The 27,215-nt window shown below is 43.5% G+C and overlaps 1 protein-coding gene across 3 annotated transcripts in view; it reads left to right on the plus strand.

The window, feature by feature from the left end:
• Positions 1 to 27,215, plus strand: part of LOC147113968 (pantothenate kinase 3) — a 71,387-nt gene that overhangs the window by 6,121 nt on the left and 38,051 nt on the right. The window lies entirely within an intron of this gene.

Raw genomic sequence — 27,215 nt, forward strand, 5'->3', positions numbered from 1 at the left:
TCAAGTGCTCCGCTATTTTATCCTTAATAATGGACTCTAGCATTTTGCCCACAACCGATGTAAGGCTTACTGGTCTATAATTCCCTGCTTTCTCTCTACCCCCCTTTTTAAATATTGGGGTAACATTAGCTACCCTCCAATCCACGGGTACTGTTCCCGAGTCAATGGAGTTCCGGAAGATGATCCTTAGAGCATCTGCTATCTCCAGGGCCACCTCCTTAAGTACCCTAGGATGTAGTTTATCAGGCCCCGGGGATTTGTCGGCCTTCAGTCCCCTCAACTTACCCAACACCATATCCCTAGAGATACTAATTTCTGTCAGCTCCTCCCTCTCATTAGTCCCTATGTTTGCCGATATTCCTGGGAGGTTATTTGTGTCCTCCTTTGTGAATACAGAACCAAAGTATGAGTTTAATTGGTCTGCCATTTCCTTATTCTCCATTATATATTCTCCCGAATCGGACTGCAAGGGACCGACTTGGGATTTTACCAGTCTTTTCCTCCTGATATACCGATAAAAGCTTTTGCAGTCTGTCTTTATGTTTGCTGCAAGTTTACTTTCGTATTCTATTTTCCCCTTCCTGATTAATCCCTTTGTCCTCTTTTGCTGTATCCTGTACTGCCCCCAATCTTCCGGTCTGGTGCTTTTTTTTGCCAGTTGATATGCCCTTTTTTTTGATTTTATGCTGTCCCTAATTTCCCTCGTTATCCACGGTTGAGTCACCTTTTTAGGTTTATTTTTATGCCAAACCGGTATAAACATGTTCTGGAATTCTTCCATTCTATCTTTGAATGCTTGCCATTGTCTATCCACTGTCAATCCCCCCAGAAACACCACCCAATCAATCTTACCCAATTCCCGTCTCATACCCTCGTAATTCCCTTTATTTAAGTTCTGGACCTTAGTCTCTGATTCAATTTCCTCACTCTCCATCTCGACTGAGAGCTCGATCATATTATGATCGCTCTGACCCAAGGGGCCTCGTACAAGAAGATTGCTGATAAGTCCCTTCTCATTGCACAATACCCAGTCTAAAATGGCCTGATCTCGAGTCGGCTCCTCGACATATTGGTCCAGATAACCGTCCCGAAAACATTCCAGGAATTCCTCCTCCTCAGAATTTTTACTAATTTGGGTAGTCCAATCAATATGTAAATTAAAGTCACCCATGATGACAGCTGTGCTCTTATCGCACGCTTCTCTAATTTCCCTTTTTATGCCTTCCCTCACCTCCATATTACTATTTGGAGGCCTATATATCACACCCACTAACGTTTTCCTCCCCTTGCTATTTCTCATTTCTACCCATACAGATTCCGTTTCATCCGAGTTAATATCCTTCCTTTCCATTGCATTAATCCCCTCCTTTACCAGCAATGCTACCCCACCTCCCCTACCTTTTTGCCGATCCTTCCTAAATATTGTATCTCCCTGGATGTTAAGTTCCCAGCCTTGCCCACCCTGCAGCCACGTTTCTGTAATCCCAATCAAATCATACTTGTTTACCTCTATTTCCACAACTAATTCATCCACCTTGTTCCTAATGCTTCTAGCATTAAGATACAAAGCCTTCAGGCTTGCTTTTTTCACACTCTCATTATGAATTAGTTTGGCCCTTTGTGTTTCTCTCCTTTGCTTATTGCTTCTCACCTTTCTACCATCTATTTCTGACTTCATATGACTTCCCTCTTTTCCACTACCTAGGTTCCCATCCCCCTGCCAAATTAGTTTAAATCCTCCCGAATCGCCCTAGAAAATATTACCCCGAGGACATCGGCTCCCTCACAGTTCAGGTGTAGACCGTCCCCTTGGTACAGGTCACTCCTCCCCAAGAACTGGTTCCAATGCCTCAGGAATTTAAATCCCTCTCCCTTGCACCACTGCTCAAGCCACGTATTTAGCTTATCTATCTTACTCTCTCTAAACTTATTAGCTCGTGGCACTGGTAGCAATCCAGAGATTACTACCTTTGAGGTCCTACTTTTCAATTTAGCACCTAACTCCCTAAATTCAGCTTGTAGGACCTCCTCCCTCTTTTTACCTACATCGTTGGTACCTACATGTACCACGACAACTGGCTGATCCCCCTCCCCCTTCAGAATGCTCTGCACCCGCTCCGAGACATCCTTGACCCTTGCACCAGGGAGGCAACATACCATCTTGGAGTCTCGGTCTCGGCCGCAGAAACTCCTATCTATCCCCCTTACAATTGAATCCCCTATCACTATAGCCCTATCCCTCTTTTTTCCTGGATGGCCAGCACATGGCGACTCACTGTTGCCAGAATTCTCGCCAAGGAGAGAACAGCTGTCAGTGTGCCGGGGGACCTTGATGTGTGGATCCCGAGTGGTAATTCCACCCAAGTTGAGAGATTGAGCACTCTGAGCTTCATGAGGGTCATCTGGGAGGGGTAAAAATGAAGAGCCTAGCCAGGGCGTTTGTGTAGTGGCCGGGAATCGATAAAGAAATCGAGGAAATGACCAAGAGATGCACAGGATGCCAGAAAGTCCAAAACGCTCCACCACAGGCCCCGCTACACCCATGGGAGTGGCCCTCATCTCCATGGCAACGGGTACACATTGATTTTTCTTGTCCATTTATGGACTCAATGTTTTTAATCGCCGTGGATGCACATTCGAAATGGCCAGAGGTCATCAAAATGTCCTCCACCACCACGGAGAAAACTATTGCAGTCCTACGGACCATCTTCGCCAGGAATGGCTTGCCAGAACCGATTTGCTCCGACAATGGACCACAGTTTGTGTCCGAGGATTTCCGGAGGTTTTTGAGGAATAATGGGGTAAAGCATTACACATCTGCCCCATATCATCCAGCCACAAATGGATTGGCTGAGAGGTTTGTTCAGACCTTTAAAAAAGCAATAAAGGCGATGTATAACGACAACATACCACTGCAACACAAGGTGGATAATTTCTTGTTTGCTTACCGGAATGCGACACATGCAGTCACCAACCAAGCTCCAGCCATGATGTTCTTTAACCGAAGGTTAAGATGTCGCCTGGATTTGCTCAAACCAAACATAAGACGAGATGTTGAGGATAAGCAATTCCAGCACATAAATGAGAAGCCAACCAGGAGCTTCAAGATAGGGCAACCAGTCTTGGCCCGCGACTACCGAACAGAAAAATGGCAGCCAGGAACGATATGCACACAGCAGGGACCACTAATGTACACAGTGGACGTTGGAGAGAGCATCGTGAGACGCCATGCTGACCAGATTCTAGAGTCACAGGAACAAGTCAAACCCATACCACGAGCATGCGCACCTGGTGATGAACCCGAAGTACAGATTGCGTCTACCTCAGAATCGGTGGTATTGGAAGCTGACGAACCAACCAATGACAATGAGCCAGAATCGACTCCGCCGCAAGAACAGGATATTCGAGAAAGGCACTATCCAGACAGGATCAGGAAGCCTCCTCAAAGACTGAATTTATAAATGATTACTTTCAGCTGATGTGTGTGTGTGTGTATATAGTACAGAGAAAATTGTAATTAGTTATTTATTTAATTGTTAAATGAATGTTATGTACTGTATCTAAAAGGGGAGGAATTGTTGTGTATGTACCTTTTAAGAGAGAACTGCTTTTGTACTGTAGTACCGGCAGTGACCACACCTGTATATAAAGCCGTAGCAGGCTTCTGTACTTTCAGTTCCAGCATACCCTCTGTTCAGTAAACACCTGTTATTACCGTTCTCCTGCAGTCCGTGTGTTATTGGTACACGGACACTACAAACCCTTTTTGAATGAATGACAATTTTAGGTGTTTTTTTAATTAAATACTGTTTTGTGACTTGTCTATGTGATGTGATTGGAAACCTATTCAATTAAAGACCTATAATAAACAATGCTCCTTTGAAATGAAAAGAGAATTAGCCCTGCATCATGATTATTTAGTACAGTAAAACCATTTCTATTTCTGTGTTTGCATTTCTAAAAGATGCCTGGAAAACTATACTGAATATTGACCCAAAGATGCACTATGGTTTTATATAGTGATATTTAAAAAAAAACCTAATTAATTGATGAATTATGTTGCCCTTTTTGTCAGATTAGTGTGAATTATTACTTGCTTTTGAGATTTAGCAACCAAACTAGGAATACATATTCAAATAAGTAAGTGTGACTCTCTAAGGGCTTCATTCTTCAGAAGTGAGTGGTTTATGTATAGTGAACAACATAGTTTAAGTAGCAGTTACAGCTATGATGAAAATGGGATTTTTTAAAATCTTGATTTTTGTGGGTTATGAGATTAATTATGCATATTTAAACCACTGGTATTCCATCCTGTTTAATTCTAAAATTAAGGACTGTCATGGTTCAAAGACCTATTTTCTAGGCTGACTTCCTTCCTCTAGTACAAGACCGCTTAAGAATCCAACAGAATATTTCGCTCTAAATTATTCTATTTTCTGGCATGATGAATGTTGTGTAGTTTATGGCAAGAATATTTTTTCAAATTGTCATGCTCACACAATAATGTGGATTTTTTTTTTTTTTTTAAGCCAAATGCTAGTGTTTGGCTTTTAGATGTTTTACAGGTGATTCATACAAATTTTTCCATAAAGTATACCTGCTGTCATTACAGTGTACCTAACTGCTGAATCCTGTTATAAAGCTTGGAAAATTTCAACCATATTAACCTGTGAGACTAGCTCCACTTGAAGTGCAAAACTTAGATCCTCTGCTTGAATTATACTGCATTTTACAAAGAGCAGTGAGCAGTTTTTATTTACTGAACTTTAGCTAGGGAGTTAGGAGGTCAATTCAAAAATAGGACCTCGAAGGTAGTAATCTCATGATTGCTACCAGTGCCACGTGCTAGTCAGAGTAGAAATAGAAGGATATTTCAGATGAATACGTGGCTAGAGGAATGGTGCAAGGGGGAGGGATTCAAATTCCTGGGACATTGGAACTGGTTCTGGGGGAGGTGGGACCAGAACAAACTGGATGGTTTGCACCTGGGTGGGACTGGAACCGATGTCCTAGGGGGAGTGTTTGCTAGTGCTGTTGGGGAGGGTTTAAACTAAAATGGCAGGGGGTTGGGAACCTGTGCAGGGAGACAGAGGAAAGGGAAGCAAGGATAGAAACAAAAGACAGGAAGGAGAAAAGCAAAAGTGGAATGCAGAGAAATCAAGGGTGTAAATAATAATAATTCAAAAAGGACTAGGTGTTAAAAAAAACAAGCCTGAAGTCTTTGTGTCTTAATGCGAGGAGCATTCGTAATAAGGTGGATGAATTAGCTGCACAAATAGATGTAAACGGATATGATGTAATTGGAATTATGGAGACATGGCTCCAGGGTGACCAAGGCTGGGAATTCAACATCCAGGGGTATTCAATATTCAGGAAGGACAGGCGAAAAGGAGGTGGGGTAGTATTGCTGGTTAAAGAGGAGATTAACACAATAGTAAGGAAGGATATTCGCTCTGATGATGTGGAATCTGTATGGGTAGAGCTGAGAAATACAAAAGGGCAGAAAATGTTAGTGGGAGTTGTATACAGACCCCCAAACAGTAATGCTGAGGTTGGAGATGGCATTAAACGGGAAATTAGAGACGTGTGCAATAAGGGCACTGCAGTTATCATAGGTGACTTTAATCTATGTATAGATTGGGCTAACCAAATTAGTAACAATACTGTGGAGGAGGAATTCCTAGAGTATATATGGGATAGTCTCCTGGACCAATATGTCGAGGAACCAACTAGAGATCAGGCCATCTTAAACTGGGTATTATGTAATGTGAGAGGTTAATTAGCAATGTTGTTGTGCGAGGCCCCTTCGGAGGAGCGATCATAATATGATCGAATTCCTCATTTTAAGATGGAGAGTGAACTAGTTGACTCAGACTAGGGTCCTCGATTTAAATAAAGGAAACTATGATGGTATGAAGTGCGAGTTGGCTAGGATGGATTGGGTTAATTAAAGGGTTGACGGTGGATAGGCAATGGCAAACATTTAAAGATCGCATGGATGAACTACAGAATTTGTTCATCCCTGTTTGGCATAAAAACAAAACAAAAAAGGTGACTCAACCGTGGCTAACGAGGGAAATTAGGGATAGCATAAGATCCAAGGAGAGGACATATAAATTGGCCAGAAAAAGCAGCAAACCTGAGGATTGGGGGCAGTTTAGGATTCATCAAAGGGATTAATTAAGAGGGGGAAAATAGAATGAGATTAAGCTTGCAGGGAACATAAAAACTGACTAAAAGCTTCTATAGATATGTGAAGAGAAAAAGATTGGTGAAGTCGAGCATAGGTCCCTTGCAGTCAGAATCAGGGGAATTTATAATGGGGAACAAAGAAATGGCAGGCCAATTAAATACATACTTTGGTTCTGTCTTCACAAAGGAGGATACAAATAACCTTCCAGAGATGTCGGGGAACATAGGGTCTAATGAGAGGGAGGAATTGAATGAAATCAGTATTTGTAGGGAAATGGTGTTAGGGAAATTGACGGGATTGAAGGCCGATAAATCCCCAGGGCCTGATAATCTACATCCTAGGGTACTTAAGGAAGTGGCCCCAGAAATAGTAGATGCATTGCTGGTCATCTTCCAAATTTCTATAGACTCTGGACTAGTTCCCATGGATTGGAGGTAGCTAATGTAACCCCACTATTTAAAAAAGGTGGTAGAGAGAAAACAGGGAATTATAGACCGGTAAGCCTGACATCGGTAGTGGGGCAAAATGCTAGTCCATTATAAAAGATGTAATAGCAGAGCACTTGGAAAACAGTGACAGGATCGGACAAATTCAACATGGATTTACAAAAGGTAAGTCATGCTTGACTAATCTACTGGAATTTTTTGAGGATGTAACTAGTAGAATAGATAAGGGAGAACCAGTGGATGTGGTGTATTTGGACTTTCAGAAGATTTTCGATAAGGTCCCGCATAAGAGATTGGCGTGCAAAGTTAAAGCACATAGGATTGGGGGTAAGGTACTGACTTAGATAGAGAACTGGTTGGCAGACAGGAAGCAAAGAGTTGGAATAAACTGGTCTTTTTCCGAGTGGCATGCAGTGACTAGTGGGGTACCACAGGGATCGGTGCTAGTACCCCAGCTATTCACAATATATATTAATGACTAGACGAGGGAACTAGATGTAATATCTCCAAGTTTGCCGACGTCACAAAGCTGGGTGGGCGTGTGTGCTGTGAGGAAGATGCAGAGAAACTCCAGTATGATTTGTACAGGTTGGGTGATTGGGCAGATGCAGTATAATGTGGATAAATGCAAGGTTATCCACTTTGGTGGCAAAAATAGGAGGCAGATTATTATCTGAACGGCAATAGATTGGGAAAAGGGGAAGTGCAACGAGACCTGGATGTCATTGTGCACCAGTCGCTGAAGGTAAGCATGCAGGTGCAGCAGGCGGTTAAGGCAAATGGTATGTTGGCCTTCATAGCGAGAGGATTCAAGTACAGGAGCATGGATGTCTTGCTGCAGTTGTACAGGGCCTTGGTGAGACCACACCTTGAGTACTGTGTGCAATTTTGGTCGCCTTATCTGAGGAAGGATGTTCTTGCCATGGAGGGAGTGCAGCGAAGATTCACCAGACTGATACCTGGGATGGCAGGAATGACGTATGAAGAGAGATTGGGTCGATTGGCTTATATTCGCTAGAGTTTAGAAAAATGAGAGGGGATCTCATTGAAACTTATAAAATTCTAACAGGGCTAGACAGACTAGATGCAGGAAGGATGTTCCTGATGGCGGGGAGTCCAGAACCAGGGGTCACAGTCTAAGGATAAGGGGTAAGCCATTTAGGACTGAAATGAGGAGGAATTTCTTCACCCAGAGAGTGGTGAACCTGTGGAATTCTATACCACAGAAGGCAGTTGAAGCCAATTCATTAAATACATTCAAGAAGGATTTAGATATATTTCTTAAGGCTAAAGGGATATGAGTAAAAGCAGGGACCGGGTACTGAATTTGGATGATCAGCCATGATCTCATTAAATGGCGGAACAGGCTCGAGGGGCTGAATGGCCTACTCCTGCTCCTATCTTCTATGTTTCTATGTCTTGAAATGATCAAAGTGAAAATTTTAGTGGTTGTATGTTCAGCACAGACCCAATAACTATTAGGAGTAGCAGGTGACAAATTTATTAACCAAGCAGAAATGTAATCATTTGTCGATGGTGGAATGAAGGAGGAGGGTGCACAAGAGACCAGTCAGTGGAGCCGAGAGATCGAGGCTGGAGGTAGGAGTTGTAGGTCTTGAGGAATTAACGGAGATGGGGCAAAGTGAGCCATAGAGGGACGTATATACGAGGATGAGACTTTAAATTTAAGGCATTGGGGCAGCAGAGGTTTGGATGAGCTCAAGTTTACATAGGGCTGAGGATGAGAGGTTGGCCAGAAGAGCATTGCAATAGTCAAGTCTGGAGATGCCAGGTCATGGATGAGGGTGAAGGCAGTGGCAAGCAATATTGCAGATGGTGGAAGTAGGCAGGCTTTGTGATGGAGAAGATATGGGATCAGAAATTCAAATTGGGGTTGAATAGGATGCTGAGGTTGCAAGCAGTCTGGTTCAACTTGAGAGTGCAATTGAATCAGTGGCATGTGTGCAGTTTGTGGTGAGGGTGAAGGCAGTGGCTTCTGTCTTCCCAATGTTTAATTGAAGGAAATTGTGGGTTATCCAAGACTTAAGGCCAACCCAGGCTGTCTGTTAACCCGTGAGACTGTGGAAGGATCAACAGAGCTGGTAAAAAGGTAGAGTTGGCTGTCACAAGCGTACACGAGGAGCTGACCTCATGCCTGTGGATGATGCCGCCAAGGGGCAGCATGTGCATGAGGAAGGTAAGAGGACCAAGAATTGGTCCTTGGGGAAATCTAGAAGTAATGGTGCGAAAGCAAGAAGAGAAGTAATTGATGGAAATGCTCTAGCTACGATTGGATAGATAAGAGAAGAACCAAACAAGGACCGTTCCACTAAGCTGAAGAACGGGGAAAAGATTTTGGAGGAGGATGGTGTCAAAGGCCACAGAGAGATTGAGGAGGATGAAGAAGGATATTACACCACTGTCAGTCACAGAGGATCTCATTTGTGACTTTGGTTAGTGCAGTTTCACTGCTGTGGCAGTAGTCAACACCTAATTGGAGAGAATCAAACAAGGATTTGTAGGAAAGATGGGCATGGGTTTGAGAAATAACATGTTCAACAACTGGAGAGGAAAAGGAGATGGGATGGCAGTTTATAAGGAAATGTTGATGGTGATGAAGAAGTTTGATGGACTGTGGTTTGAAAAAGAGGGAGACAATACCTGAAGAAAGGGAACCATTTGCAATGTTAATTCACATGGGGACAAGGCCGAGAAGTTGTGTCATCGGCAGTTTAATAGGAATGGGGTCAAGGGATCAGGAAGTCGGTACCATGGACGAGATGCACTTGGGAGAAGGCATGAGGGAAGATAGGAGACAAACTAGAAAGATCGGAAGGATCAAGGCTAAGGCAGGGGGAGGGGATCCAGGGTAAATTAGGCGAGGTGGGCATAAGAAAGGTTGGGGGGAGCAGCAGCTGTAACTGAATGGATGGTTTCAGTTTTGATGACAGAAATCCATGCACTCCTCACATTTGCTGGAGGTGAGGGGATAAGGGTTTAAGGAGTTGGTTGGTAATGGGGAAAAGAAGCTGGGAGTTATCTTTGCTCTCCAATATGATCCGGGAGTATTGTGTGGTTTTGGCAGAGGAGATTGAGACCTGATGGTGCTTAATGTGGTTCAGCCAGATCATTGATAGCATTCCAGCAAAAACACAATAAAGCTGAATTTTTGTTTTATTCCATAACTTTCTCAGTATTGTACTAAACATATTATAAAAATTGTATTGTTGCGAAAGCTGAATATCTTTCTGTATGTGAAAGATCATTTATTGTAACAATTGCACAAGACTTTTGAGTTGTGCAATAATCTGAAATCTTGTGTTTTTACGCCTATCAATTCCAATATAAACATTATCCACTTCATGAACAACTTATTTTTTATGATAGTTTGTCCTTCAGATGGATGCATTTGACTGTTTATTCACTGTTCTGATCCACCAGTAAATCACCCCACTTTGATCTAACAGAGCACCTAGAATGCACTCTTCTGTCAGATAAGAGTGATGAAAAGATTCAGGAATTATAATCAGCTGAGACCTAAAAGTCTTAATTGTTCTGTAGTTTCCTTCATTCTTTAGAAATAGTCAACCAGAAATGGAAACTACTGATGAATCATAGAATGGTTACAGCACAGAATGAGGCCATTTGGCCCGTCGAGTCTGTGCCGACTCTCTGCAAGAGGAATTCAGCTAGTCCCACTCCCCTGCCCTTTCCCCGTAGCCCTGCAAATTTTTGTCCTTCAGGTACTTGTCCAATTCCCTTTTGAAAACCATGATTGAATCTGCCTCCACCACCCTTTCAGGCAATGCATTCCAGATCCTAACCACTCACTGCGTAAAAAAGTTTTTTCTCGTGTCGCCTTTGGTTCTCTTGCTAATCACCTTACATCTGTGTCCTCTGGTTCTCGACTCTTCCGCCAATTGGAACAGTTTCTCTCCACTCTGTCTAGACCCCTCATGATTTTGAACACCTCTAGCAAATCTCCTCTCAACCTTCTCTGCTCTAGGGTTGCAAAATTCTGGGAATTTTTTAAAGAGGAAACTTTCCATGGGAATTTTCGGGAATTTATGGGAATTTTGAGTTTTTTTGCACACTGATGGTTTTTGTCTCTGACCCTTATATTATCTTTGTCGTCAAAATAGACATACTGTTCCATACAAATAAAAACAGGCTTTCAAAACTTTATTTAGGTTATAATTTTGAACTTTATTGAACCCCCACAAAAAAGACCCGTCTAAAATAAAATAAAAAGAGCGTCCGCTTATTTAGCCTGTAATTTGTCCTTATTTTGTCCCTTTTGAGTCTTCTACTCCTCATTGCTCCTCCTGATTCTCTGACTCTGGCTCTGACGTGTCCATTTCCTCCTCTGTGTCAGTGTCTAGCTGTGTGGTGGACACTTCTGTATCTGGCTCAATAAGTTGTAGGTTCGCCCGGATAGCCACCAGTTTCTCCACTCTCTTAGTCAGCCTGTTGCGCACCTTTGTATGCGTATTCCCAAAAAGTGACCAGTTTCGTTCAGAGGCCGCTGATGAAGTTGGGATTTGGAGTATCACCGATGCAATAGGTGACAGGGCCTCAGATGCACAAAGTCCCTTCCACCAGGTATGTGCACTGATATGCTTGCATGATTCCCATATCCCGTCCCCATTCCAAAGACCTTGCTTGGTAGAGAACTTTGCCAGACTTCCCAGAACTTTGCCCACATCCAGATTGAGATGGTGTGAGAGGGTAGAAATCACACTGTAAGCGCTGTTGATCTGTTCTCCAGAAAGTATTGGTCTCCCAACATGCTTTGGGTCCAGCATGTATGCTGCAGCATGAATCGGCTTGACACAAAATTCTTAACGCGTCTGTATGAATTGAACAATTGCCTTCTCTGCTTTGAGCAGCAGGGATGTGGGTAGGGCAATGCTGATTTGTTCTTTTAAATCAGTAAAAAGCCTGAGAACATCTGACAAGACAGCGTCATCTCCTTCAATCTGAGCAATTGCAGATGCTACTGGTGAGAGTAGTTTAAGGCTGCTAACCACTCTCTCCCAAAACACATCATCCAGCAGTATTTTCTTGATGGTGGTTTCCATATCCCCAGACTGGGATATTGCCATTTCTTGGAGCGACTCCTTACCCTCCAGAAGGCTGTTGTACATTATGACAACACCACCCCATCTAGTGTTGTTGGGCAGCTTCAGTGTGGTGTTCTTGTTCTTTGTCATTTGCTTGGAGTTGTAGGTTGCTGCAACTACCTGTTTTCCCCTGACATACTTAACAACTTGCTTGGCTCTCTTGTACAGTGCTTCCATGGTTCTCAAACCCATGATGTCCTTGAGCAGGTTAAGCCCATGAGCTGCGCACCCAATAGATGTAATATGAGGGTAGGCCTCCTCCACTTGAGCCCAAGCAGCCTTCATATTCGCAGCATTGTCAGTAACTACTGCAAAGACCTTTTGTGATCCAAGATCGTTGATGACCGCTTTCAGCTCATCAGCAATGTGTGTGTCTGTTGTCCTTCGTGTCTGTGCTCCTGAAGAACACTGGGAGAGGAGTGGAGACGATGCAGTTTATGATGCCCTCCCCTCGTACATTGGACCACCCATCTGAGATAACTGCAACACAGTCTGCCATCGCTATCGTTTCTTTGAGCTTTCCTTGGACTCTGTTATACTCAGCCTCCAGCAAATAAGTAGACAAAGCATGTCTGGTGGGAGGACAGTATGCAGGGCGAATAACATTGAAAAATCTCTTCCAGTACACATTGGCTGTGAGTATGAGGGGTGAGCCTGTTGCATATACAGCTCGAGCAAGGCACTCATCTGTATTCTTCTGGCTATGGTTATCCATTGTATCAAAGAACCTTCCAAGTGGGCCAGGAGTTGCTGATGATAAGGAGCCTGATGCTGAATGAGAACCATCATCTTCTTGAATGGAAGCAGAGGAACTCTGGGCTGACTGCTGTGAGCTTTGAGTGAAGTTGTTGCATTTGGATAAATGCTGTTGCATCTTTGTGGCATTCTTTACATATGGCTTTCTACAGTGTTTGCACATGTACACAGTCTTTCCATCTTTAATGCCTGGGGTAAAATGCTTCCACACATCCAATGGTAAACGTGGCATTGTTCTATGCAGAGAAATAAAGGGCATTCATCTCTGTGTCGAACTGCGGTCGATCAGCACGATTGCAACAGGGTGAGTACATTTTTGCTGATGCTCCATGTGATGGAAGCATGACCTGTACACACACGACGCTACATCACCAATAGTGTATTATTTTGTATATTTTAAATTGAAGGACAACAGAGTTCAACAAGTAACTGGTTTATTTGGTATAAAGTCTGATTTACTTACTGCATCATCACAACATCAGCAGAAAACAAAATGACTTCCCTCAGGACCCCTAACCTGGATCTTAAAGAAAAACTATAGCAGTCTTACAGATGCCTGCAGGCCAATCACAATTCGATATGCCAATATTACAAATAGAGGGAGCTAATCGCTCATCCACTCATCCAACCAATCAGGACACATTTGTTCACAGTCACACACAAAACTTGTAATTATTAAAACAAGCCAAGTAAGAAGATAAACATATATTGATTAAGAAATTCCTTAATAATTAAGATTCCATCTCTGTTAGTAATTTTAAGAGAGGACCTGTGGGGGGAAAAAAAAGAAAGAAATACAAAAAAAACAATATTATGCTAGCATGTGCTTTTTTGGGCAAAATTCCCAAGCTAAACTTCCTGTGGAAAATTTACCGGAAACTTTCCACCCCTTTGCAACCCTACTCTGCTCTAAGGAGAACAACCCCAGCTTCTCTAATCTATCCACATAACAACTGAAGTCTCTCATCCTTGGAATCATTCTCATGAATCTTTTCTGCACCCTTTCTAAGGCCTTCACATTCTTCCTAAAGTGTGGTGCCCAGAATTGGACACAATACTCCAGTTGAGGACGAACCAGAGTTTTATAAAGGTGGTTCATAACTTCCTTGCTTTTGTACTCTATGCCTCTATTTATGAAGCCCAGGATCCCGTATGCTTTTTTAACTAGTTTCTCAACCTGCCCTGCCACCTTCAACGATTTGTGCACATTTACCCCCAGGTTTCTCTGTTCATGCACCCACTTTAGGATTTTACCCACCCTTTAGTTTATATTTCCTCTCCTCGTTCTTCCTACCAAAATGTATCACTTTGCATTTTTCTGCATTAAATTTCATCTACCACATGTTCGCCCATTTCACCAGCCCGCCTGTCTTCTTGAAGTCTATCACTATCCTCCTCACTGTTCACTATTCTTCCAAGTTTTGTGTCATCTGCAAATTTTGAAATTGTGCCCTGTACACCCAAGTCCAAGTCATTAATATATATCAAGAAAAGCAGTGGTCCTAGTACCGACCCCTGGGGAACACCACTGCATACCTTCCTCCAGTCCGAAACAACCGTTCACCACTACTCTCTCTTTCCTGTCACTTAACCAATTTCGTATCCATGCTGCCACTGTCCCTTTTATTCCATGGGCTTCAACTTTGTTGGCAAGCCTATTATGTGGCACTTTATCAAATGCCTTTTGGAAGTCCATGTACACCACGTCAACTGCATTGCCCTCATCAAAAAAACTCGATTAAGTTAGTTAAACATGATTTGCCTTTAACAAATCCATGCTGGCTTTCCTTAATTAATCCACACTTGTCCAAGTGACTGTTAACTTTGTCCCTGATTATCGTTTCTAAAAGCTTCCCCACTACTGAGGTTAAACTGACTGGCCTGTAGTTACTGGGTTTATCCTTGCACCCTTTTTTGAACAAGGGTGTAACATTTGCAATTCTCCTGTCCTCTAGCACCACCCCCTGTATCAAAGGAAGATTGGAAGATTATGGCCTCTGCGATTTCCCCCTTAACCTCCCTCAGCATTCTAGAATGCATCCCATCTGGTCCTGGTGACTTATAAACTTTAAGTACAAACAACCTTTCTAGTACCTCCTCTCTATCAATTTTTATCTCATCCAGTATCTCCACTACCACCTCTTTCACTGTGACAGAGCAGTTGTTTGTTGCAGTTGAGATTGCTTAAGTCTGTAAAGGGCTCCAGCCCAAGTTTTATTCCTCTTAAAGAGACAATATTGTATTCTTCAATACAATGAGTTATAACTGTAGAAAATCTGCTTAATGTCCTACTCTAGTGATTCTCACTGAGTGCTTCTGGTCTACAAATGGTAAATGTTTATATATTAAATCTTATTAGAGGTGGGGTTCTGTAGTTGATCTATAAATAGGTTCAAGGGGCAATTCAATGCCTTTTTGGATAAAGCGATTGAGAAAAATGACAAGGAGGTGACTAGGTGTGCAAAGGACATAAAGAATGACTTGCATTTATATAGCACCTTTCACAATCTCCGGGCGTCCCAAAGCACTTTATAGCCAATGAAGCACTTTTGAAGTATAGTCACTGTAATGTAGGAAACGCGGCAGCCAATTTGTGCCAAGCAAGGTCCCACGACAGCAATGAGATAATAACCAGATAATCTGTTTGTGATGTTGGTTGAGGGATAAATATTTGCCATGCCTCCCCTGTTCTTTGAAACAGTGCCATGGGATATTTTTCTGTCCACCTGAGAGAGCAAACGGGGCCTCAGTTTAACATCTCATCTGAATGACAGGGCCTCCGACAGTGCAGCACTCTCAGTACTGCACTGCAGTGTCAGCCTAGATTTTGAGCTCGAGTCTCGGGAGTGGGACTCAAACCCGCAACTTTCTGACTCGGGGGGCGAGAGTGCTACCACTGAGCCATGGCTGACACATGGACCTGTTGGGCTTAATGGCCCTTTCCTGTTCCTACAAAAAAAAAAAATCTTCTGCTTTTATGTTCTTAATGTGTGTGCCGAACATTTGATTACTTGTACTGTGAGTGCAGACTGGTTGACCTGCCGTTTGTAGAGTAAATTGAACCAGCAAAAGAGAATGTGTACTCAAAAGACTTGAGCAAGATCAGTAGATTTATGCCCTCTAATCTATTTACACAGCACAGACACAGTCTAAAGACACTGAATTTATGGGTTTAAAGACAAGAACATGGCTTTATACAGATCAGTTTAGTTATTACTGTAGAATTATTTAGTTGGAAATGCACTCTACTTGCCCTCAGAGGATGAACTGGTTCGAAAAGCAACATGCTATTAGCAATAAAAAGCAAAATTGGGTCAGCAATTGTGAAAATGTTGATTTGAGAAATACCACACAGGGCAGCGGACAGATTTTTCCTGCCCTCTTGTACAGCGTGTTTATATGGTTCTTCCTCGCATGTAATGCTGGATCAATGAATAATTTGTTTTACACCAGGACAACAAAATCATGCATCTGACCAGATGACTAGTAAATTGGCCAACTTGTTTTGACTCCTCCTTAATGGTGGCGCTTTATTTCTGCACCACACATCTTCCTTGGGCAGATAGATGGGCAATTGGGTTTCAGCCACCCACCAATGCTGCTCTGGAATTGGCTGCATGATGAGGTTAAAAGTGAGACTTCTCTCTCTTTTACCCCTCCCACCCCATATACACAAGGGAGGATGTTTCCTGTGGGCTGGGGAGTCTAGAACCAGGGGTCATGGTCTCAGAATAAAGGGTCAGCCATTTAGGACTGAGATGAGGAGAAATGTCTTCACTCAGGGTGGTGAATCTTTGGAATTCTCTACCCCAGAGGGCTGTGGAGGCTCAGTCGTTGAGTATATTCAAGAGAGATCAATAGATTTTTGAATATTAAGGGAATCAAGGGATATGGGGATAGTGCAAAAAAGTGAAGATGAGGTAGAAGATCAGCCACGATCTTATTGAATGGCGGAGCAGGCTCGAAGGGCCAAATGGCCTGCTCCTATTTCTTATGTTCTAATGCGCCGCCTGCTTCCTCAACCTCATTCCCATTAAACTCCTGACCATCCAACTTCCTTTCCTAGCCCCAAACTAGCTAAGTTTGTAAACGGTTCCCTCTACTTAGGTGCAGTCCCCCTCCTTTTCAAAATCCAATCATCACTGCCACGTAAAAAAAAAAAACACCCTTTACCCCCTCCCCCTCTGTCTTTACTAATTATTATTCAATTGCCAGCCTACCTTTCCTCTCCAAGGTCCTTGATCATGTTGTTGCCTCTCAATTCCAAACCTATCTCTCACGCAGCTTCTTCTGTGAATCCCTTCAATCTGCATTCTGCTCCTGCTGTAGCACCAAAAAGAGTCCTAAATGACATTCTCCATGACTGACCGTGGTGCACTATCCCTCCTCAATATCTCTGCAGCCTTTGACGTGATTGACCACACCATCCCCTACCATTGTCCAGCTCAGTAGGACTGCACTCATTTGTTTCCACTCATACCTATTTGATCATCACTAGGCCATCTCTAGTATTGGCTTCTCATCTCGCCCACACCATCCCCTCTGGAGTCTGCAAGGATCCGTCCTTTTCCTCATCTACGTGATGCTCCGTGGTACCATCATCCACAGACCTGAGGTCAGTTTCCACATGTATGCTGATAGCATTTGCTGTACCTCTCCACCACTTCTGTGCTGTCGGACTGATTGGCCAATGTGCAGTCTTGCATGAGTCTTACCTTCCTCCAACTAAGTGCTGAGAAGATAAAAGCTGCCACCTTTGGCTCCTGCCACAAACTCCATTCTCTCTTGACTGACACAATCTCCCTCCATGAGCATTGTCTCATGGTTCACAACCTCAGCATCCTGATGGACCCTGAGTTTCTGACCAATATCCTTCCATCACAAAGGCCTACAATTTTAATCTCTAACTTTGTCTGCCAGCCTTGCCTCAGCCCAGCTGCCACTGGAATCCTCATGAATGCCTTTATCACTTCCAGACTCAATTACCCCAAAGCTCTACCTGCTGGTCTCATTCTTCACCCTCTAAATTCCAGCTCATCCAAAACTCCTGTGCTACTCCACGTCCTGCTCGCCCATCACTTCTGTCCTTGTCCTCCTAGTCCCTCAATACCTCAAAATAATTTTTTTTGAACTTTGTCTTTTAAATCTCTAATGGCCTTACAGCACTCTTTCTTCCTTTCCCCCCCCCCCCCCCCCCAACCAAACCCCCCTGTGCCATAACATCCTGCAGTCCTACAATTTCTCCTGAAATCTCCATTCCTCTAACTTGTCTCTTGTAAATCCCCCCTCACTTTGCTGTAACATTGGCAGACATGCCTTTTAACCACCTAGGGTCTACCCTGAAGTTCTCGCAGAAATTCTCTCCTTAAACCTTTCTTTCTCTGCATCTCGCTCTCTTCCTTAAAGCTCTTCAACCAAGCATTTGGTCACCCCACTTAATCTCTCATTTGGTTCGGTGTCCTTTCTTACGCCTCAGTGAAGTGCCAGTGGGATGTTTTTCTACATTAAAGATGCTATATATGTGAATACAGATTACTGTCATTGTTGTCTGAGATTGCTGTCCCTTTTTTTGCTTATTCCCTATTGAGGTGGCTGCCATCCCTCGGCATGTTTCATTCCATTATTTGAGCCCTCTATATGTTGTGTGCCAGTGATATCCTTGTTTATAAAGATTTATATTATGGTTTTTTTAAACCAGTCTTTTTTCTTGACTTTTGCAAAGTTTCGCCAGTGTTGGATGTGTCCCCCTGCTCCACCAATGTGAATATTTACTCCTCCCTTTTATACCAACTATCATTACGATCTTTTTGAGTAAGATCAGCAATTTGTACAGATTTATCTGCAGTATGTGCTGTAGACCCATGTCTAGCAGGGGTTGGGCTGAATCCTTTTCACGTAGGATGCATGTACCTGTTGAGTGAGAAGGTTTTCATTTCATCAGTCCGAGCTTGGTTGAAACCAAGTTCCCAAAAGTTAATGGACAGTGAAAGTACTATCTCACTGTGCCCCAAAAGTGTTGTATAGTGCAATGATATTTCATGAGCCATTCTTGCATGAATTAAATCTTTTGAAATGATTGTAAAGAAGATTTTGTTGGGAAGGTGAAAACTATTGAAAACCTTTTAGGGGGAATAAGGTGAGTTTGCAAACCCCTCTCATCCCTATGGAAGATATTTCCCGCCCTCCTGTACAATGGCCCCGATTTTCGGGCAGCTGTTGGGCGGCTTTTCATGCGGCCGTGGTCCGAAAATCGCGGAAAAAGCGGGTCGGGACCCCCCCCCCCCCCCCGCCTGATTCCCCGCCCCGTCCGACTTTCGGACTGCCGTTTTCACGCGCCCCGCTTCAGTCCTGCCCGCCGCTGGCGGGACTGGTCGTTGGAGCACTAACAAGCAATTATCTGTTTGTTGAAGTGGATTTTCCCGTGCCGTTGCGACTTTGGGGCTTTCCCCACCTGAACCCTGCCGATGAGAGCTGGCGTGGAAACAGCTGGCTTGCTTGCTTGCAGCAGCAGGTCGCTGAGGGCTGAAGATATTTAAAGAGGCAGCATTTGCAGGCTGCAGGACCTTGTTGATCAAGGCTTGGGGGAACTATTTGAAGCCTTAGGAGCAGCTGCAGAAAGTTGGAGCCTCACACACTTCTTCAGTGTGAGCTCCTGGGAAGCCCCTCTCACCACCCTAACTCAGGACCTCCTCAACCGAGGCATCTGCTAGAAGCATGGGAGGCCTTTGGCACCTTCCCTTCCTGGCATTAGAGGATCTCCAACAGCAGAGGTGGCAGCAGCAGAACCAGGAACAGCAGGATGATTACCAGGAGCACCAGGCTGCTGCTCACTCACCTGAGGCTGCACAAGCCAGAAGGGGCCAGCGCTTGGAAGTGGCTTGAGAGCACCTTGCTGCGCTTTAGGGGGCCAGTGGGATCCGTTTCTGCACTGGCAGTCCTACTCAGAAGGACTTCCATGAAGATCTGGTTTCTCTGTTCAACAGATGGCCAACGCTCCTCAAGAGATGTCATTCTGTTATGAGCACTCACCATGTTTTCCGTATGCTGGCGAGTTATCTCCTCCATGGAGGTTGCCAACCTTTCCATGGTGCTGCGTTCATGCACCAATGACTCCACAAAGGCTCTGCTCATGGTCGCTATGGACTCCTCCATTCGCTCCACACTCGCAGCGACCCTGGAGACAAAACCTGCCAGAGACTCCTGCATCTGTGCATGGAGATCCATCACCTCTGCTCTTGCGGATGGACCCAGAGGCAGAGGGTCGAAATGCAGCGCAGCTGAGCTGAGCTGGCAGAGCCCTGCGCCCTCTGACGAGGACTCCCCACTGCTGTCCCTGTCTCCAGAATCTGCTGAGGCTCACTTGTCAGCTGTGAAATACCAGGTGACAACACTACTCTATGTCCCAAAGGTCCCCCCGAGGTGAGAGTGTCTGCGCTGGTGCTGGGTGCGCTTACTTCTGCTGACGCTGCACCCTCAGAGGTTGGAGCTTCCTCTGAGGAGTCTGGCTGCACAGCCTCTTCCTCCTCCACAGTGAGGACGGGGGCTCTGGATGGTACTGTGGGGGAGTAAAGGAAGGAGTTAGAGATATAATGCCAAGGTTCCTCTGGTGAGTCCCAGCGAGTTGGCATCTGCTGACACCTGCATCCATGCAGCATTAGTCTCAGTGGGAGGCCTCTTCCTCCCTGACCTAGGGAAGAGGACCTCCCTGTGGGCCCTAACCCCATCCAATAATGCCTGCAGTGAAGCCTCGTCGAATTTGAAGGCAGCTCGGGGTCTGGCACTGGCCACAGCTGCTGAAGGCTCCTTATGCCATCCTGTGGTTCATTTGGAAGCCTTCAGATGATGCAGTGCTTGCTATGGACCTTGAAAGCACCACGAATGATGACATCATACTGTGGGGATTCCTGACTCGATTTAGACAATTAGCAAGGCTTCCCACATGCTGGGAATTAATTGGCCAATTGAGGGAAAATTGCGTGGGGCTGGCTGACACTTTTTTATGTGTGTCAGAAACCCCACATTCGGGGAAATCCGACCATTTCCCACACAAGCCGAAAATCAGGCCCAATGTGTTTATACAGTCCTTCCTCATATTTCCACATGTGGTTCCAATAAATGTTACTACTGTATACTACAGGAGGGTACAGTCAGTGTGTGTTTGTTTGTGAGATGGAATCTTTCTGATTCCTCCTTGCGCTCCTGTTCACTGCGACCTGTAAATTGTGTTTTGTTTAATTTTCATGGAATACTCTGTGCTGGAGTTGGTTAATTAGCAGATACTGGTGTGGGATGAGGCACCCGATCGTTCCCTCGTTTGTCTTCTCTGATTAGCACATTAGATAATTTAACTAGTGTGCTGCCTTGATGAGCACTTGAATTACAGGAGCCAGGTTAAAGAAGGTAGGATATCCTTTCAATAATATAAACTGTAATAAATCAGACCAAACCAAGAGTAGTTCTGAAATTTTAAATTCTGTTGCCTAATTTGCATAAGTTGCTTGAGTGGAAGATTTGGTTTGAGTGTCACCAACTCAGATGGTTCCTGGTGTACTGTTGACAAACATCAGTTTTTATTCTTCTCTGATCAATTCATACTCATTTTGTTGAGGGCTGGAGCAGTTCCGTATTGCACTGTGTGGTCTATTGTGGCAACGTGCCATGCATGCTAAAGCTTATATATGTAAGAAGTCACACAACACCAGGTTATAGTCCAACAGCTTTATTTGAAATCACAAGCTTTCGGAGCGCTGCTCCTTCTTCAGGTGAAGTGGAGAAATGCATAAAGACACAGCTTATATAGTCAGAGAATCATGTCAGATGTTTACAGGTAACCTTTCCAACTGCCATTTATCGCACCTCGGCAGAGAGATAATCACAGCAGTCAAAGGTGTGAATGGTGTCCAAACAGGTCAGTCAGGGAAATGGTGTGAATGGTGACCTGTTTGGACACCATTCACACCTTTGACTGCTGTGATTATCTCTCTGCCGAGGTGCGATAAATGGCAGTTGGAAAGGTTACCTGTAAACATCTGACATGATTCTCTGACTATATAAGCTGTGTCTTTATGCATTTCTCCACTTCACCTGACGAAGGAGCAGCACTCCGAAAGCTTGTGATTTCAAATAAAGCTGTTGGACTATAACCTGGTGTTGTGTGACTTCTTACATTTGTCCACCCCAGTCCAACTCCGGCATCTCCACACCAAAGCTTATATAGTAACTGCTGTGGTGACGGAATAATTTATATTCCAGGGCTCAAATTTTTGTGATGCTGTTCATACTATCTTCTACCAGAATGTTTGCGTGTTTGATTTCTTTTTGATCCTCATGGGTTTGTGAGTGCTTTATACATTAAGTTTTCATCTTATCACTTTTTTTCTTTCACCTTTTTAATATTTCATTCACTGTCTTTTTGCTCTTTTAAATCTTTTAAATATTTTTTTCATTTCCATTTTTGTTTGGAAGTATTCTGCTTGTTTATATTTTATATTTTTACCAGTTTTGTACTTTCTATCCATTTTTCTTTTTGTTTGCCTTTTTATTTCTGCAAATTTCCTTCAAAGGAAAGAAACATTCTTGTAGATCTTATGGGAGGTGGATGGGGTTGGGTGAGGTGGGGGGTAGTTGTTGGGTGGAGGGAAGAGAACCTAAGGAAATAAGGCAGGATTGATTTGGGGTAGTAAAATGAAAATGAACATAAAATGTAGGAAGCAGAACATTTAAAGGGGAAGGATTGAAGGAGTGGGAAAGAGAAGCAATAGAGGTAATGAAGAACATGAATGTGAAAGACAAAGGTAGGGAGAAGCAACAGTGGACACAGAGCAAAAGGGAGACTGCACCCGCCAAGCTCAAACCAGCAACGCAGCCACGGAACACTGGAGAAATAGACACTCGTCATTCAAACTTCCATGTGTGCTGTGCAACATACAGTTGTGCAAATGGTAATCAGTCTCCACATACCTTGTTCATATCTACACATTCCTCAGGAAGAACTATTTGTGTCCCAGAAATTATATCCAATCACTTAAAAAGTCGATTCCAGTATTGTGACTAAGATTTTGATGAAGCAGAATGGTAGAAGACACTTTCATAGCGTATTCATTGGGCTGCGAAAGACACAGCCATTCAATTATAGATTTTGTCTATCCGAACTGGGTCGTGTCTGTTGAGCATTTTGAACTATATCATTTGAGTGAAATACTAGTGGTTACAGGGCTGCCTGTGGCTGTGATAATGGTGGAAGCAATTTTGAGGTGATAATGCAGAAGTGTCGCAGGTGAATTGCAATATTAAAGTAGTATTGATTTAAGTATTAAGTATGTTTCTTTCTCCCCCCCCCCCCCCCCCCCCCCATTATGCTAAGTAAATTGAGCAGCAACATAGGGTTTCTTTTCTAAATGCTATGTCAGGCAGTGCAGTTATTACCTTTCGAACAATGTGCCTCTCTCAGTATTCAAAAAACAAGAAAGCTTTAACATTTTCATTCTATTTCTCTCACACACACATTCTTTAATTTTTCTCCTCTCTCTCTCTCTCATTTCCTCTGTTGCACAAGCTAGGACCTTGATAAAGCCAAATGGTGCTATGTAACCATCACATCAAACGTCCAACTTTTAGCAGGAAGTGTATTTCTTTTAGAACATAAGAAATAGGAGAGCAAATAATAAAAATGACAACAGAGAAGGTCATAGACTTAGGTAGCAGTGGGGAAATTAAAAACCAGAGCGTGTCAGGAAGGGGCAGAAGGTATGGAGTAAAAGGTAAAGTAATAAAAAGGGCAAAAGCAGGAACTAAGTGTCACAAAACATCTTTGAAAGTTCTCTATCTGAATGCACGTAGCATTCGTAACAAAATAGATGAGTTAATGGCACAAATAACTACATATGGGTATGATCTTGTGGCCATTACAGAAACATGGCTGCAGGGCGGCAATGCCCGGGAATTAAACATACCAGGTTATTTAACGATCAGGAAGGACAGGCAGGAAGGAAGGGGAGGTGGGGTGGCTATGTTAATAAAGGAAGGAATCACTAATAGAGAAATGATATTGGGTCAAAAATCAGGATAATAAAACAGTTTGGGTGGAGATAAGGAATAATAAGGGGGAAAAAAACACGTGGGTGTAGTCTATAGGCCTCCTAACAGTTGCAACTCGGTTGGACTGAGTATCAATCAGGAAATAGTTGAGGCTTGTAATAAGGGAGCATCTATAATTATGGGGGATTTTAACTATCATATTAATTGGACAAATCAAATTGGGCAGGGCTGCCTTGAGGATGAGTTCATTGAGTGTATTAGGGATGGATTTCTTGAGCAGTATGTAACTGAACCGACCAGGGGGCAAGCAACCTTCGATCTGGTCCTGTGTAACGAGACAGGATTAATTAAAAATGTCCTAGTAAAGGATCCCCTTGGAATGAGTGATCATAACATGGTTGAATTCCATATTCAATTAGAGGGTGAGAAGGTTGGATCTCAAACAAGCGTGCTGAGCTTGAATAAAGGAGACTATGAAGGTATGAGAGCGGAATTGAGTAGAGTGGATTGGGAAAATAGATTAAAGGGTAAGACGATACATGATCAGTGGTGTACATTTAAGGAGTTATTTTACAACTTCCAAAAAATATATATTCCACTGAGAAGAAAAGGGTGTAAAAGAAAAGACAGCCATCCGTGGCTAAGTAAAGAAATTAAGGATAGTATTCGACTAAAAACAAGGGCATATAAGGTAGCCAAATCTAGTGGGAGAATAGAGGATTGGGAAAACTTTAAAAGACAGCAAAAAATAACAAAAAGATTGATTAAGAAAGGGAAGATAGATTATGAAAGTAAATTAGCAAAAAATATAAAAACAGATAGTAAGAGTTTTTATAGTTATATAAAAAGAAAAAGGGTGGCTAAAGTAAACGTTGGTCCCTTAGAGGATGAGACCGGGAAATTAATGGTGGGAAATATGGAGATGGCAAAAACACTGAATGAATATTTTGTATCAGTCTTTACAGTAGAAGACACTAAGAATATCCCAACACTGGACAAACAGGGGGCTATGGGGGGGAGGAGCTAAACACGATCAAAATCACTAAGGAAGTGGTACTCGGTAAAATAATGGGACTCAAGGCGGATAAATCACCTGGACCTGATGGCTTACATCCTAGGGTCTTGAGGGAAGTGGCGGTAGGGATTGTGGATGCATTGGTAATAATTTTCCAAAACTCCCTGGACTCAGCAAAGGTCCCGGCAGACTGGAAAACTGCTAATGTAACACCCTTATTTAAAAAGGGCAGTAGACAGAAGGCTGGAAACTATAGACCGGTTAGCCTAACATCTATGGTAGGTAAAATTTTGGAGTCCATTATTAAGGAGACAGTAACAGGACATGTGGATAATCATAATTTAATAGGACAAAGTCAGCATGGTTTTATGAAGGGGAAGTCATGTTTGACAAATTTGCTGGAGTTCTTTGAGGAAGTAACATATAGGGTGGATAAAGGGGAACCAGTGGACGTAGTGTATTTAGACTTCCAAAAGGCATTTGACAAGGTGCCACACAAAAGATTATTGCTTAAGATAAAAAATCACGGGATTGGGGGTAATATTCTGGCATGGATAGAGGATTGGCTATCTAACAGAAGGCAGAGAGTTGGGATAAATGGTTCATTCTCAGACTGGCAATCAGTAACTAGTGGTGTTCCGCAGGGGTCAGTGCTGGGTCCCCAACTCTTTACAATCTATATTAACGATTTGGAGCAGGGGACCGAGTGTAACATATCAAAGTTTGCAGATGATACTAAGATGGGAGGGAAAGTAGTGAGTGAGGAGGACATAAAAAACCTGCAAGGGGACATCGACAGGCTAAGTAAGTGGGCAGAGATTTGGCAGATGGAATACAATACTGGAAAGTGTGAGGTTATGCACTTTGGCAGGAAAAATCGTAGAGCAAGTTATTATCTTAATGGCAAGAAACTGGAAAGTACTGAAGTACAAAGGGATCTGGGGGTCCTGGTGCACGAAACTCAAAAGGTTAGTATGCAGGTGCAGCAAGTGATTAAGAAGGCCAATGGAATGTTGGCTTTCATTGCTAGGGGGATAGAATATAAAAATAGGGAGGTATTGCTTCAGTTGTACAAGGTATTGGTGAGACCGCACCTGGAATACTGCGTACAGTTTTGGTGTCCATACTTAAAGGACATACTTGCTCTCGAGTCAGTACAAAGAAGGTTCACTCGGCTAATCCCAGGGATGAGGGGATGGACATATGAGGAGAGGTTGAGTAGATTGGGACTCTACTCATTGGAGTTCAGAAGAATGAGAGGCGATCTTATTGAAACATATAAGATTGTGAAGGGGTTGGATCGGGTGGATGCGGGGAGGATGTTCCCGATGGGTGAAACTAGAACTAGGGGGCATAGTCTTAGAATAAGGGGCTGCTCTTTCAAAACTGAGATGAGGAGGAACTACTTCACTCAGAGGGTGGTAGGTCCATGGAATATGCTGCCCCAAAAAGCTGTCGAAGCTACATCGTTACATAAATTTAAAACAGAAATAGACAGTTTCCTAGAAGTAAAGGGAATTAAGGGTTACGGGGAGCGGGCAGGAATTTGGACATGAGTCTAGGTTCGGATCGGTCATGGCCCTGTGGGTAGCGGAGCGGGCCCAGGGGCCATGTAGCCTGATCCTGCTCCTATTTTGTGTCTAATTCTGTTAGTTTCAGGAGATAGTTCTGATAGAGATTGGCGGTTAGGATCAGATCAGCCATGATCTTATTGAATGGCGGAGCAGGCTCGAGGGGCCGATTGGCCTACTCCTGCTCCTATTTCTTATGTTCTTAGCAGGAGTAGGCCATGCTTCAAAATTCAATAAGATCATGGCTGATCTTCTACCTCCACTCCACTATCCCCATATCCCTCGATTTCCTTAGTGTCCAAAAATCTATCGCTCTCATTCTTGAATAAAATCAACTTCTGAGTATCCACAGCTCTCTGGGGTAGAGAATTCCAAAGATTTACAACTGAGTGAAGAGATTTCTCCTCATCGCAGTCCTAAATGGCCGGCCCCTTATCCTGAGACTATGGCCCCTAGTTCTAGACTCTCCAGCCAGGGGGAAACAACCTCTTGGGATCTACCCTGTCAATCCCCTCAGAATTTTATACGGTTCAATCAGCTCTCGTTCTTCTAAACTCCAGAGAGTATAGGCCCAATCTACTCCATCTCTCCTCATAGGACAACCCCCTCATCCCAGGACAACCCCCTCATCCCAGGAATCACCCCCTCATCCCAGGAATCACCCCCTCATCCCAGGAATCACCCCCTCATCCCAGGAATCACCCCCTCATCCCAGGAATCACCCTCTCATCCCAGGAATCAATCTGGTGAACCTTTGTTGCACTTCCTCTGAGGCAAGTATATCTTTCCTTTGGTAAGGAGACCAAAATTGTACACAGTACTCCAGGTATGCTCTCACCAAAGCCCTATATAATTTTCATATGGTTTGCTTATCTATGAGTAAACCATAGGGTAAAGTGCATTAGTTTATTACCCCCTTTATGGTCTTGAGACAGTGCGCACAGCTGGTTACCTTAAAATGCTGTCCTTGATGGAGATCGGACTAGGATGAACATTTTGCCATCCCAAAGGTGCAGTTGAGAGGATTGGTATACTTTAACTACATGCCCAGATATTTAACTGCGCAATGTTCCA

This window comes from Somniosus microcephalus, chromosome 8 (genome assembly GCF_052327205.1).
Source record: "Somniosus microcephalus isolate GS21.2 chromosome 8, FLI_Smic_1.0, whole genome shotgun sequence".
Classification (NCBI taxonomy): Eukaryota; Metazoa; Chordata; class Chondrichthyes; order Squaliformes; family Somniosidae; genus Somniosus; species Somniosus microcephalus.